The 11888-nt window shown below is 46.2% G+C and overlaps 1 pseudogene; it reads right to left on the bottom strand.

The window, feature by feature from the left end:
• Positions 1-8664: 8664 nt before the first annotated feature.
• LOC123367720 lies at positions 8665-8783 on the bottom strand (annotated as a pseudogene).
• Positions 8784-11888: the final 3105 nt, after the last annotated feature.

Raw genomic sequence — 11888 nt, 5'->3', positions numbered from 1 at the left:
CCAGACACAGGATTGACCCATGCGGGACTTTACTAGATACACTCTCCTTATCTTACAGTGAATCACTGCTAACTACTCTTTGAGTTCGGTCATTCAACCAGTTGGGAACCCACTTTATAGTAATTTAATCTAGAGCACATTCCCAAGTATGCTGGGTTCTTGCACAGGGACAACTCAGCAAAGTGCTCCTAAAGCCTCTCTCACCCCACCTATACTGCAACAACCCTCCACCAGCCCCCACTTATTTTGATAGCACCCACATGCATCCCAGCAGCCCTGACATACAACCCATTCACCTCAGCCCCACCAGCCACAACCCCCAACATCACCCAGTTGCCCCCAAGCCCACTGCCCACCAACAGTTTGCCCCCAGCCCTCATCCACTGCCCCCAGGACCTTCCTGTACACTTACCACAGCCCTCCTGACTCAGTGCTTTGCTACCCTACCATCCTGGGCTATGGTGGCTCCTCCCGATCCCAGCCACCTAGCTCAGCTTGCTCCCGGTCACCTGTCCTACGCTTACACAGATCTGCACTGCTCAGGTTTTGTCCGGCCACTGAGCGGGGCCCCATCATGACCAGAAGGGCAGCTGTGTCAAATCTGAGTGAGTGGCATTGCAACCAGGTACATGGTGTCACAGCACTGCTTTCCTCCCCCCAGTGATCAGGGGCCCCACTCAGATGGGGACCCTGTGCAAGTGCCCCAAGTGCACATTGGTTAATCTAGGCCTGCCAAAATCAATAGAGTTCTGCCCACTAACGCTAGAACATTTCCTGACATTTTGGAAATGATCAGGTGTGCAGCACAATAATCCTTCAGGATAAAGCTTATGGGATTGCTGAGGACTAGCAGAATTGTCTGTTGCAGGCAAGTGGCAGGAGGGGAAGACATGCAGTCTCTGTCCCTGAATCTGAATACCCTGCCCTCCCTGTACCAACAGGAGACAAAGGGACATGAGTCAGCTGAGGTCTTGAGCCCATCCTGCTCCCTCTCTGTCCCTGACCTGCACACCACCCAGTCTTGCAACCTCCATTTTGCCTTTTATTCCCCCACTTCCCATGCCCTGACTGACATTGAATTTTCTCTGTTCTCCACTAGACTGTGCTCTCTGCCTTGGACATCTCTCCCCTTGACTCCTGTAGCTTCTTCCTCTCTGTTTTAGCCTCTCCCCTGGCTCAGCCAAAATGCTTCTGCTAAAATCACCTTCCTCCCCAGCTGCTCTGCTCATGTCAGTTATTTCTTCAGATCCCTGAACTGCCCTCCCCATGCTCCCTTCATCAAGGTCAGACTTTTTACCTGCAAGACCCTACCCTGCTCCTCCTGCCTACAAATCCTCCTGCTCCCGCTCACTCAGCCCAAGCCTCCTTCCTCACAGGCCTTTGGTAAACCTCTCCCCATCACTATTATGCTGCCTTCCCTGCCCCCCTTCCTCATGGAACAGTCTCTCCCTCTTCCCACGTGTCCTGGGACTTCCCACTTCTTCTTCACATCCTTCCCCAGAGCTCGCTCCTCTCAACAGTGACCCCTCTTTGACATTCCTGCACACGGTCTCTGATCTCCATCCCTCTGCAGGAACTGTGTGAGGAAACTCACCTGGTTCCATGGCAGAGCAAAGGTTTCTGCTAATTTGTTTACTCTGCTGAGGTGACAGTATGAACCTGCACCGTCTTGAATAATAAGCTCATACCATGCAGCTGGCAATGCCCTGTGTTTGCTGTGATGAAAACAGTAGTGCTGCAACACTCGCTGGCATCAGCAGGGGGTCCTTGTTCTTAATGTGCCCCCCAGAGACATTAGCTTTGTGGGCTGGAGGGATAGCAGAAATATTTAAGAGAAGTAAAAAGTTGTAATGGATTTTGATGCATTTCTCACTGCTGAATTACATCCCTCCTGGGAGGTGTCCTTCTGGTCTGCAGCTCCTGACGTGGTCTTCCTGGGAAAGGAGTGGCTGTGGCAGCTGTTTAGTTTGAAAAACAACAACCTAACATTTTATTAGTAACTTAGTTCTGATAATCTCACTTCCCTGTTTGCACTGAGTTACAGCACATGAAATGTGAAGCTTAATGGTAGGCAGGCATCTTCCCTCAAGGGGGTGGAGTGGTCTGTTTGTGCTTAGGGTGACCAGACGTCCTGATTTTATCGGGACTGTCCCGATATTTGCTTGTTTGTCCCGCGTCCCGACCAATGTTAGGTCGGGACACTGGACAAACAAGCAAAGGCTCCGGAGCCCGAAGGGCTCGCGCCCTCCCCTGCCCCGACTCCGCCCCCTCCTTCTCCAATTGGCTCCCTCCCCAAATCCTCGCCCCCATCCCTGCCCCCTCACTGCCCCATTGTCTCCCTCCCCAAATCCCCGCCTCTTTCCAAGCATGCCATGCCCAGGAGACTCAGGCGAGTGCGGGGCCGGGGCGAGTGTGAGTCCAGCCTGGCCCCGAGCAGGCAGGACTCGGGCGTGGTACCTGGAGGAAGAGTAGGGGGGCGGCCCATGGGGCTAGGTGGCGGCTGTTCTCCCCACCTGGGCAGGGGACTCGGGAGCAGCCGCTGCTGCAGCTCCCACTGCTGCGGGGGGAGGAAGTGGCCAAGCACGTGGCGCTCGGTGGCTGCGGCTTTGGTGCCCGGGCCCGAACCCCCCGAGCCCGGGCCTGCTGCGGGGCAGCATGCACACTGCGCTCAGCCCCTGGCCAGTCGCGTCTGGGCTGGCTGCCCAGCTGGTGCAATCCCGTGGCAGAGGCATCGGCAGCCCAGTCCCGTTCGTTCCCCTGCAGGACCCGAGCGGGATGCGGGGGGCTGGGGCCTGCTGCCCCCACTCCAAGGCCGCCCGCAGGATTGCACCAGCTGGGCAGCCAGCCCAGACGTGAGTGGCCAGGGGCTGGGTATGCGCAGCGTGCGCGCTGGGTCCCCGCAGCAGGCCCGGGCTCGGGGGGTTCGTGGGCGCCAGAGCCGCAGCTGCCGAGCTTGGCCAGCGGCCGCTTCCTCCCCCCGCGGCAGTGGGAGCTGCAGCAGCGGCTGCTCCCGAGTCCTGCTGCCCAGATGGGGAGAACAGCCACTGCCTGGGCCCGCAGGCCACCCCGTACTCTCCCTCCAGATACTGCGCCTGAGTCCTGCCTGCTCGGGGCCAGGCTGGACTCACACTCACCCCGGCCCCGTGCTCCCCTGAGTCTCCCGGGCCTCCCTCCAGCGCTTGCAGAGGGAGGAGGAATCGGGGGTGGGGGATTTTTTTTTTTTTTGCTCTGCCGCCATTTTTTCCCCCTATGCCCCCGCCCCGCCCCCCCGCGTCCCGATATTTGACCTGGGTGATCTGGTCACCCTAGTTTGTGCTGTATGTGACCTATTGGGGATTGTGGCCCTGCTTTTGTGGAGCAAGATTTTATCACAAAGGATGAAAAGGAATTTTCTAAGTTGGGGCAAGGGGGTTATTGCAACAAGGAATAATGGGATGTAATGAGGAAAAGGAAAATATAAATGGAATCTTAAGGGGAAATACCATAAGGTATCCAGCTGTGGAATGGTCTCCCAAGGAAGGAGGCCCTAGTCCCACCATCTCTTGGGTCTTTAGAACTGGACGTAAAATGCACCTGTTGTACTTAAAGTACTGCGCAGGATTTTTTCAGGGGGAATAAGGCAAAACACCACATTTATTGGTAATATATGTATCAATCAACACTGTATCATATGCATATGATATATATATATTACACTCATGCACTACACACACACAAGCACACTTCATCTTGTTGTTACCAATTAGTTGCTCCTCTTAACTTCACTGGCCAGGTGAGTTAGACGGGGGAGGGGTGGAGCTGGGCTTCTGCCGATCCAGATCAACACACCCATGTTGACAAGACAAGACCCAAGGTTCTCTGCAAGACATCTCACATTTATAGCAGCTTCCCTCTCATGCAAATTTATATCAGATTCAAAATCTGTATCTGTATCCGTTGGTCCTTTCTGCTACTTTTTTTGGGTGTTGTCCCAATGCTGTTCAAAGAGGGCGTTTTCAAAAGAAGGTGCTCGCTTCTAACCCCCAAGGCCGTCAATATGTCTGCTCTTCTTTAGTGAGCCCACTTGACAATTTATCTCAGCGGTTATTCAGACATTCATTATATTCTAGAGACTGGAATTAGCCATGGGAAAATTTCAGTCAAAAGCTTTAAAATAGATTTATGATTTTCAGAATCCTTATTAACATACACTTGATTGTGTTTAATAATACAATCCATCTCAGGTTGACCAACAATTAAATTACCACCCCCCCACGCAAGAAACATGTTTCTGGGAGATTATTGTCTTGTCTTTTTTTTAGCCTAGTCACAATTTTTCTGTTTGAGATAAATATATGTAGGTCTAAATAGAGGAGATAATGAACAGTATTCATACTGCAAGAGGAAATGTAAGCTGTTATATCTTCCCACACACCAAAGAGCAAAACATTTATTTTTCAGTGTAGATTACTTTTATTTTATAACAAGGAAGGCACAAAGAGAAAACTATATAAGGTCATCATGGGGAAAAAGAGAGAGCACAATGACTTAATCACTACTTAAAAAAACCCGAAGAATTTTTTTCATGTCAGTGATAATATTTTTCCAATAGCAAATAGGTTACTGAAATATACCATCAGTTGATGAGACTTATTACTCCAGTGGGTTTTCCATTCAAGTCCCAGTATCTTCACTGATCATCCATGGAGGATTGGCATTACATATTTCCTCTTTCTATGTAGTAGAAATAATTGAGGAAAATCCGAATATCTTCCATTTCAGCTAGTTTCTGTCTAAAATGGGATGTGGAAAACAAGTGAGTTGCCAGATCATCACATTTATGGTAATAGTCATAGTGGAGTAAAAGTAATTCAAAATACTGTTCTTTTAAGTTGCTGTTTTAGGTGATATATTTCATATATAACATGATAAAAAATAGTTTTAAAGGATTATATTATGCAAGGGCAAGAACATAATGATGAACTCAGCCCTCATTAAAGATCCTCACCCACCTTGACCCTCTTTTATTGTTTGATTAACAAAGACAAACACCGAAGTCTGGTATCAAATTTTGAAAAGTTTGCCATCTTGCAATTATCCCTTTTTATACATGAACTTCTGGCATCTCTGTAGGCCCTAATTCTGCTGACTCTGGCAGCCAAAAGTCCCATTGGAGTGGAAACTACAGAATCTGGCCTTTAAAGATTGCTGACTTCTTACATTCAGTGCCAACCATTCAGTTCCTTTCTTTGGGTCCAATTCTTTACTCTCATTAGTAGTGTCATTGAGTGAAATGGGACTATTCACATGTGCAAAATTACTCATATGCATAAGAGTTTGCAGGAACAGGTCTGTACATTTGTAAAAGCTTTTGGCTTATAATGTGTGAATAGAGAACAATAAAAGTGAAAATAGGCCAAAAACCTTTCCAACAGTTTTGTAACATTTCAGCAATTCACTACACATCAAAATAGAATTTAGAGTAAGCTACAAATGCAATAATGAGATTTACTGATATAATTGCTAGAAAAATAGACCCAATCCAAGTGTGTCTATGATAATATAAAGTAACCCAAATATAAATACTGTCTCAGTGTGAGATGTTGGTAATTAATTACACTAAACTTATGAAGCCATACAAAATATATGTGATATGAAATGTTACATAAAAGATTACAAGAGAAACCCCTGAATGACAGCTAAATTTTAGCCGATGTTTATCTCCACTATTTTCTGTCAAACATTTTAGGCTCAAACCAAGAACACTTATGCAGCTGAGTAACTTTATGCATATGAGTAGTCCACTTGAATAAAATGGGATTACTCGTGCATAAATGTTTTCAGCATCAGGACCTTAGATCATGAAAACTCTTCAAAGGAGCAACTGTGCCTTCTTATATAATTAATAGAATCATAGAATCGTAGGACTGGAAAGGACCATGAGAAGTCATCTAGTCCAGTCTCCTGCACTCCTGGCAGGACTAAGTATTATCGAGACCATCTCTGACAGGTGTTTGTCTAACCTGCTCTTAAAAATCTCCAATGATGGAGATTCCACAACCTCCCTAGATGATTTATTCTAGTGTTTAACCACCCTGACAGCTATGAAGTTTTTCCTAATTTCCAACCTAAACCACCCTTGCTGCAATTTAACCCCATTGCTTCTTGTGCTATTCTCAGAGGCTAAGGAGAACAATTTTTCTCCCTCTTCCTTGTAACAATCTTTTAAACCTGAAAACCGTTATCATGTCCTCTTTCAGTCTTTTCTTCTCCAGACTAAACAAACCCAGTTTTTTCAATCTTCCCTCACATGTCATCGTTTATAGATCTTTAATCACTTTTGTTGCTTTTCTCTGGACTTTCTCCAATTTGTCCACATCTTTCCTGAAATGTGGCACCAGAACTGGACACAATACTCTAGGAGAGGCCATATCAGTGCAGAGTAGAGCAGAAGATTTACGTATTATGTCTTGATTACCACACGTCTGCTAAACTATCCCAGATTGATATTTGCTTTTTTGTAACAGTGTTACACTGTTGACTCATATTTAGCTTGTGATCCGCTATGACCCCCAGATCCCTTTCCATAGTATTCTTTCCTAGGCAGTCAATTCCTATTTTGTATGTGTGCAACTGATTGTACCTTCCTAAGTGGAGTACTTTGTATTTGTCCTTCTTGAATTTCATCCTATTTATTACAGACCATTTCTCCAGTTTGTCCAAATCATTTTGAATTTTAATCCTATCTTCAATAACACTTGCAACCCCTTCCAGCTTGGTATCATCTGCAAACTTTATAAGTGTACTCTCTATGCCATTATCTAAGTCATTGAGGAAGATATTGAACAGAACCAGACCCAGAACTGATCCCTCCGGGTCCCCATTTAATATGCCTTTCCAGCTTGACTTTGTATCATAGAATCATAGAATATCAGGGTTGGAAGGGACCTCAGGACATCATCTAGCCCAACCCCCTGCTCAAAGCAGGACCAATTCCCAACTAAATCATCCCAGCCAGGGCTTTGTCAAGCCTGACCTTAAAAACCTCTAAGGAAGGAGATTCCACCACCTCCCTAGGTAACCCATTCCAGTGCTTCACCACTCTCTGAGTGAAAAGTTTTTCCTAATATCCAACTTAAACCTCCCCCTCTGCAACTTGACACCATTACTCCTTGTTCTGTCATCAGGTACCACTGAGAACAGTCTATATCCATCCTCTTTGGAATCCCCTTTCAAGTAGTTCAAAGCAGCTATCAAATCCCTCCTCATTCGTCTCTTCTGCAGACTAAACAATCCCAGTTCCCTCAGCCTCTTCTCATAAGTCATGTGCTCCAGCCCCCTAATCATTATTGTTGCTCTCCACTGGACTCTTTCCAATTTTTCCACATCCTTCTTGTAGTGTGGGGCCCAAAACCGGACACAGTATTCCAAATGAGACCTCACCAATGTTGAATAGAGGGGAATGATCATGTCCCTTGATCTGCTGGCAATGCCCCTACTTATACAGCCCAAAATGCCGTTAGCCTTCTTGGCAACAAGGGCACACTGTTGACTCATATCCAGCTTCTCATCCACTGTAACGCTAGGTCCTTTTCTGCAGAACTGCTTCCTAGCCATTCGGTCCCTAGTCTGTAACAGTGAATGGGATTCTTCCATCCTAAGTGCTGGACTTTGCACTTGTCCTTGTTGAACCTCATCAGATTTCTTTTGGCCCAGTCCTCTAATTTGTCTAGGTCCCTCTACATCCTATCCCTACCCTCCAGTGTATCTACCACTCCTCCCAGTTTAGTGTCATCTGCAAACTTGCTGAGAGTGCAGTCCACTCCATCCTCCAGATCATTAATGAAGATATTGAACAAAACCAGCCCCAGGACCGACCCTTGGGGCACTCCGCTTGAAACTGACTGCCAACTAGACATGGAGCCGTTGATCACTACCTGTTGAGCCCGATGATCTAGCCAGCTTTCTATCCACCTTATAGTCCATTCATAGAGCCCATACTTCTTTAACTTGCTGGCAAGAATACTGTGGGAGACTGTATCAAAAGCTTTGCTAAAGTCAAGGAATAACACATCCACTGCTTTCCCCTCACCCACAGACCCAGTGATCTCCTCATAGAAGGCAATTAGGTTAGTCAGGCATGACTTGCTCTTGGTGAATCCATGCTGACTGTTCCCGATCACTTTCCTCTCCTCTAAGTGCTTCAGAATTGATTCCTTGAGGACCTGCTCCATGATTTTTCCAGGGACTGAGGTGAGGCTGACTGGCCTGTAGTTCCCCGGATCCTCCTTCTTCCCTTTTTTAAAGATGGGCACTACATTAGCCTTTTTCCAGTCATCCAGGACCTCCCTACATTGCAATGAATTTTCAAAGATAATGGGCAATGGCTGTGCAATCACATCCGCCAACTCCTTTAGCACCCTTGGATGCAGCGCATCCGGCCCCATGGACTTGTGTTCGTCCAGTTTTTCTAAATAGTCCTGAACCACTTCTTTCTCCACAGAGGGCTGGTCACCTTCTCCCCATACTGTGCTGCCCAGTGCAGCAGTCTGGGAGCTGACCTTGTTCGTGAAGACAGAGGCAAAAAATCATTGAGTACATTAGCTTTTTCCACATCCTCTATGACTATGTTGCCTCCCTCATTCAGGGGCCCACACTTTCCTTGACTTTCTTCTTGTTGCTAACATACTACAGCACCTGGGATTCCCAGGTGGTCACCCATCCAAGTACTAGCCAGGCCCGGGATGGTTTACCTTCCAAGATCGGACGGGATCGGGGGCTTTCGGTCCAGTATGATAACTACTCTCTGGGATTTCTTTTCCAACCAGTTATGCACCCACCTTATAGTAACTGCATCTAGGTTGTATTTCCCTGTTTTGTTTCTGAGAAGGTCATGCAAGAAGCCTTAGTAAAGTCAAGATACACCACATCTACCACTTTCCCACCCCATCCATATGTCTTGTTACCCTGTCAAAGGGCTTGGCTACACTTGCAAGTTGCAGCGCTGGTAGAGGCTTTCCAGCGCTGCAATTAGTAACCGTCCACACCTGCAAGGCACATCCAGCGCTGCAACTCCCTGGCTGCAGCGCTGGCTGTACACCTGGCCGGGTTGGGGTGTAGCGATTGCAGCGCTGGTGATCCAGCGCTGCTCATCAAGTGTGGACACACACCAGCGCTTTTATTGGCCTCCAGGGAATAAGGAGATATCCCAGAATGCTTTTAACTAAATTACTCCCTTTGTTTTGTTATGCAGCCTCTCTTTGTTTTGTTGTGAATCTCCGGAGCTCCATTTCTACCGGAGCTGCTTATCAGCTCCTGTTTGCTGTGATCAATCTGTGAACAATCAAATGAGATCCTCCTCCCTGTTGTGAACGAGCTCTGTGGAGCTCCTCCGTTGCCGCTGCTGCTATCTAAAAAACAAACAAAGCTCCTGTTTGCTGTGATCATCTGTACCTGGCTGTAAACAATCAAATGAGAGGCAGGCAGGGAAACAGTGGGGAGTCGTGTTGCCTGCAGGCTGTTTGCAATTAAGAGTTAAGACTAAGGGGTCGGAAAAATGTTCTGATTTTTCAAGTCAGGAAGCTAACACACAGTGTTGGCTTCAAAAATCCACTCTCTCTCTCCCCCCGCTCCCTGTCACACTATACCCCACTCCACCCCCCTCTTTTGAAAAGCACGTTGCGGCCACTTGAACGCTGGGATAGCTGCCCATAATGCATCACTCCCAACAGCGCTGGAAATGCTGCAAATGTGGCCACACACCAGCGCTGGTAGCTGTGAGTGTGGCCACACACCAGCGCTGCTCCTACACAGCTGGATGACCAGTGCTGCAAACTACCAGCGCTGCAAACCGTAAGTGTAGCCAAGCCCAAAGAAAGCTATTAGGTTGGTTTGCCACAATTTGTTCTTGACAAATCCATGCTGACTGTTACTTATCACCTTATTTTCTAGGTGCTTGCAAATTGATTGCTAAATTATTTGCTCCATTATCTTTCTGGGTGGTGAACAGGACCAGCTCCGGGTTTTCTGCCGCCCCAAGCGGGAAAAAAAAAAAGTGCCGCAGTAGCACGATTGTGCCGCTCCACTCTTCGGCAGCAATTCGGCGGCAGGTCCTTTTCTCCGAGAGGGACTGAGGGACCCGCTGCTGAATTACCGCCAAAGACTCGGATGTGCCGCCCAATAGCGGCAGGAGGGCCGTCCCTTGGTATTGGTCGTCCCAAGCACCTACTTCTTTAGCTGGTGCCTGGAGCTGGCCCTGCTAGTGAAGTAAAGCTGACTGGTCTGTATTTTCCCATGTTGTCCCTATTTCCCTTTTTATAGATTTGCCCTTTTCCAGGCCTCTGGAATCTCACCAATGTTTCATGACTTTTCTAAGATAATTGCTAATGGCCCAGATATCTCCTCAGTCAGCTCCTTGATTATTCTAGGATATATTTCATCAATCCCTGGTGACCTGAAGACATCTAACTTGTCTAAGTAATTTTTCACTTGTTCTTTCCCTATTTTAGTCTCTGATCCTACCTCACTTTCACTGGTATTCACTATGTTGTACATCCAGTCACTACCAGCCTTCTTGTTGAAAACTGAAACAATGCAGTCATTAAGCACCTCTGCCATTTACACATTTTCTGTTATTGTTTCCCCCCCGCCTCACTGAGTAATGGGCCTACCCTATCCTTGGTCTTCTTGCTTCTAATGTATGTGTAGAATGTTTTCTTGTTACCCTGCATGTCTCTTGCTTAATCTCATTTTGTGCCTTGACCTTTCTAATTTTGTCCCTACATAATTGTTGCAATGTGCAGTGCACATTTTGGGATTCAGTGTAATAAACATTATTATACATAAAGCATACCAGTTAAAATGTTTAAATAACAAATATTGTTTGAGGAATGCTTTTTGAAATTTAAACTTCTCTGTGATTGTTGATATCAATGAGCTTTTTCTATTGATGCTGCCATTTATCTGCTAACAGGAAGGAAGAAATTAAAATCAGGGCAGGAAGTAAATCCTTTTGCATTGAAATCAGTGGTAAAACCACTGGACCATTTTTACGTAAATTGCATGATATAGTTTAAAATTTTCAGTTAAACATAGTTTTGTTTTTAGTTAACTTGTACTTCTTTTGCCAGGAATTTCAAAGAAAATAGATAATCTGCATCTCCTTTAATAAGAAATGCTATGAATCCTCTGACTCCCTTTTTCCCACTTCCTCCTACTCTTTTTCTTGCTACTGTTGTCTCTTAGTAATCAAGAATCATTAGTATTTGTGAAGAGATAAATGAGTGGGCATAGAGTTGGGATAGGTTTTCCTGGTCTATTTTTGGATATAGTTGCTACTATTGCTTTGAACATGGATGTATAATTAACAATAAAAGCATTAGCAAAGCTTACACAGATATAGCACCACTTTTAGAGCTGCAGCAAAACAGTTTGGTGTTCAAACCTCCAGCCAGACTACTTTGCAGTCACAAAACTGCTGCATCCCAGAACCTGCTCCTAAATGTGGTGTGCCTTTATACTGTACTGCTTGTATTGTAATGCAGGGGTAGGCAACCTACGGCACGCGTGCCAAAGGCGGCACGGGAGCTGATTTTCAGTGGCATTCACACTGCCCAGGTCCTGGCCACCGATCTGGGGAGCTCTGCATTTTAATTTAATTTTAAATGAAGCTTCTTAAACATTTTAAAAATCTTATATACTTTACATACAACAATAGTTTAGTTATATATTATAGACTTATAGAAAGAGACCTTCTAAAAACGTTAAAATGTATTACTGGCATGCAAAACCTTAAATTAGAGTGAATAAATGAAGACTTGGCACACCACTTCTGAAAGGTTGCCGACCCCTGTTGTAATGCATTAAAACAGTAATAGTCCTGGCTGTCCTTCATAGCCATTACCACCAGC

Source organism: Mauremys mutica, chromosome 3 (assembly GCF_020497125.1).
Source record: "Mauremys mutica isolate MM-2020 ecotype Southern chromosome 3, ASM2049712v1, whole genome shotgun sequence".
NCBI classification, from domain to species: Eukaryota; Metazoa; Chordata; order Testudines; family Geoemydidae; genus Mauremys; species Mauremys mutica.
This window is presented reverse-complemented; position numbering and strand designations above follow the sequence as displayed.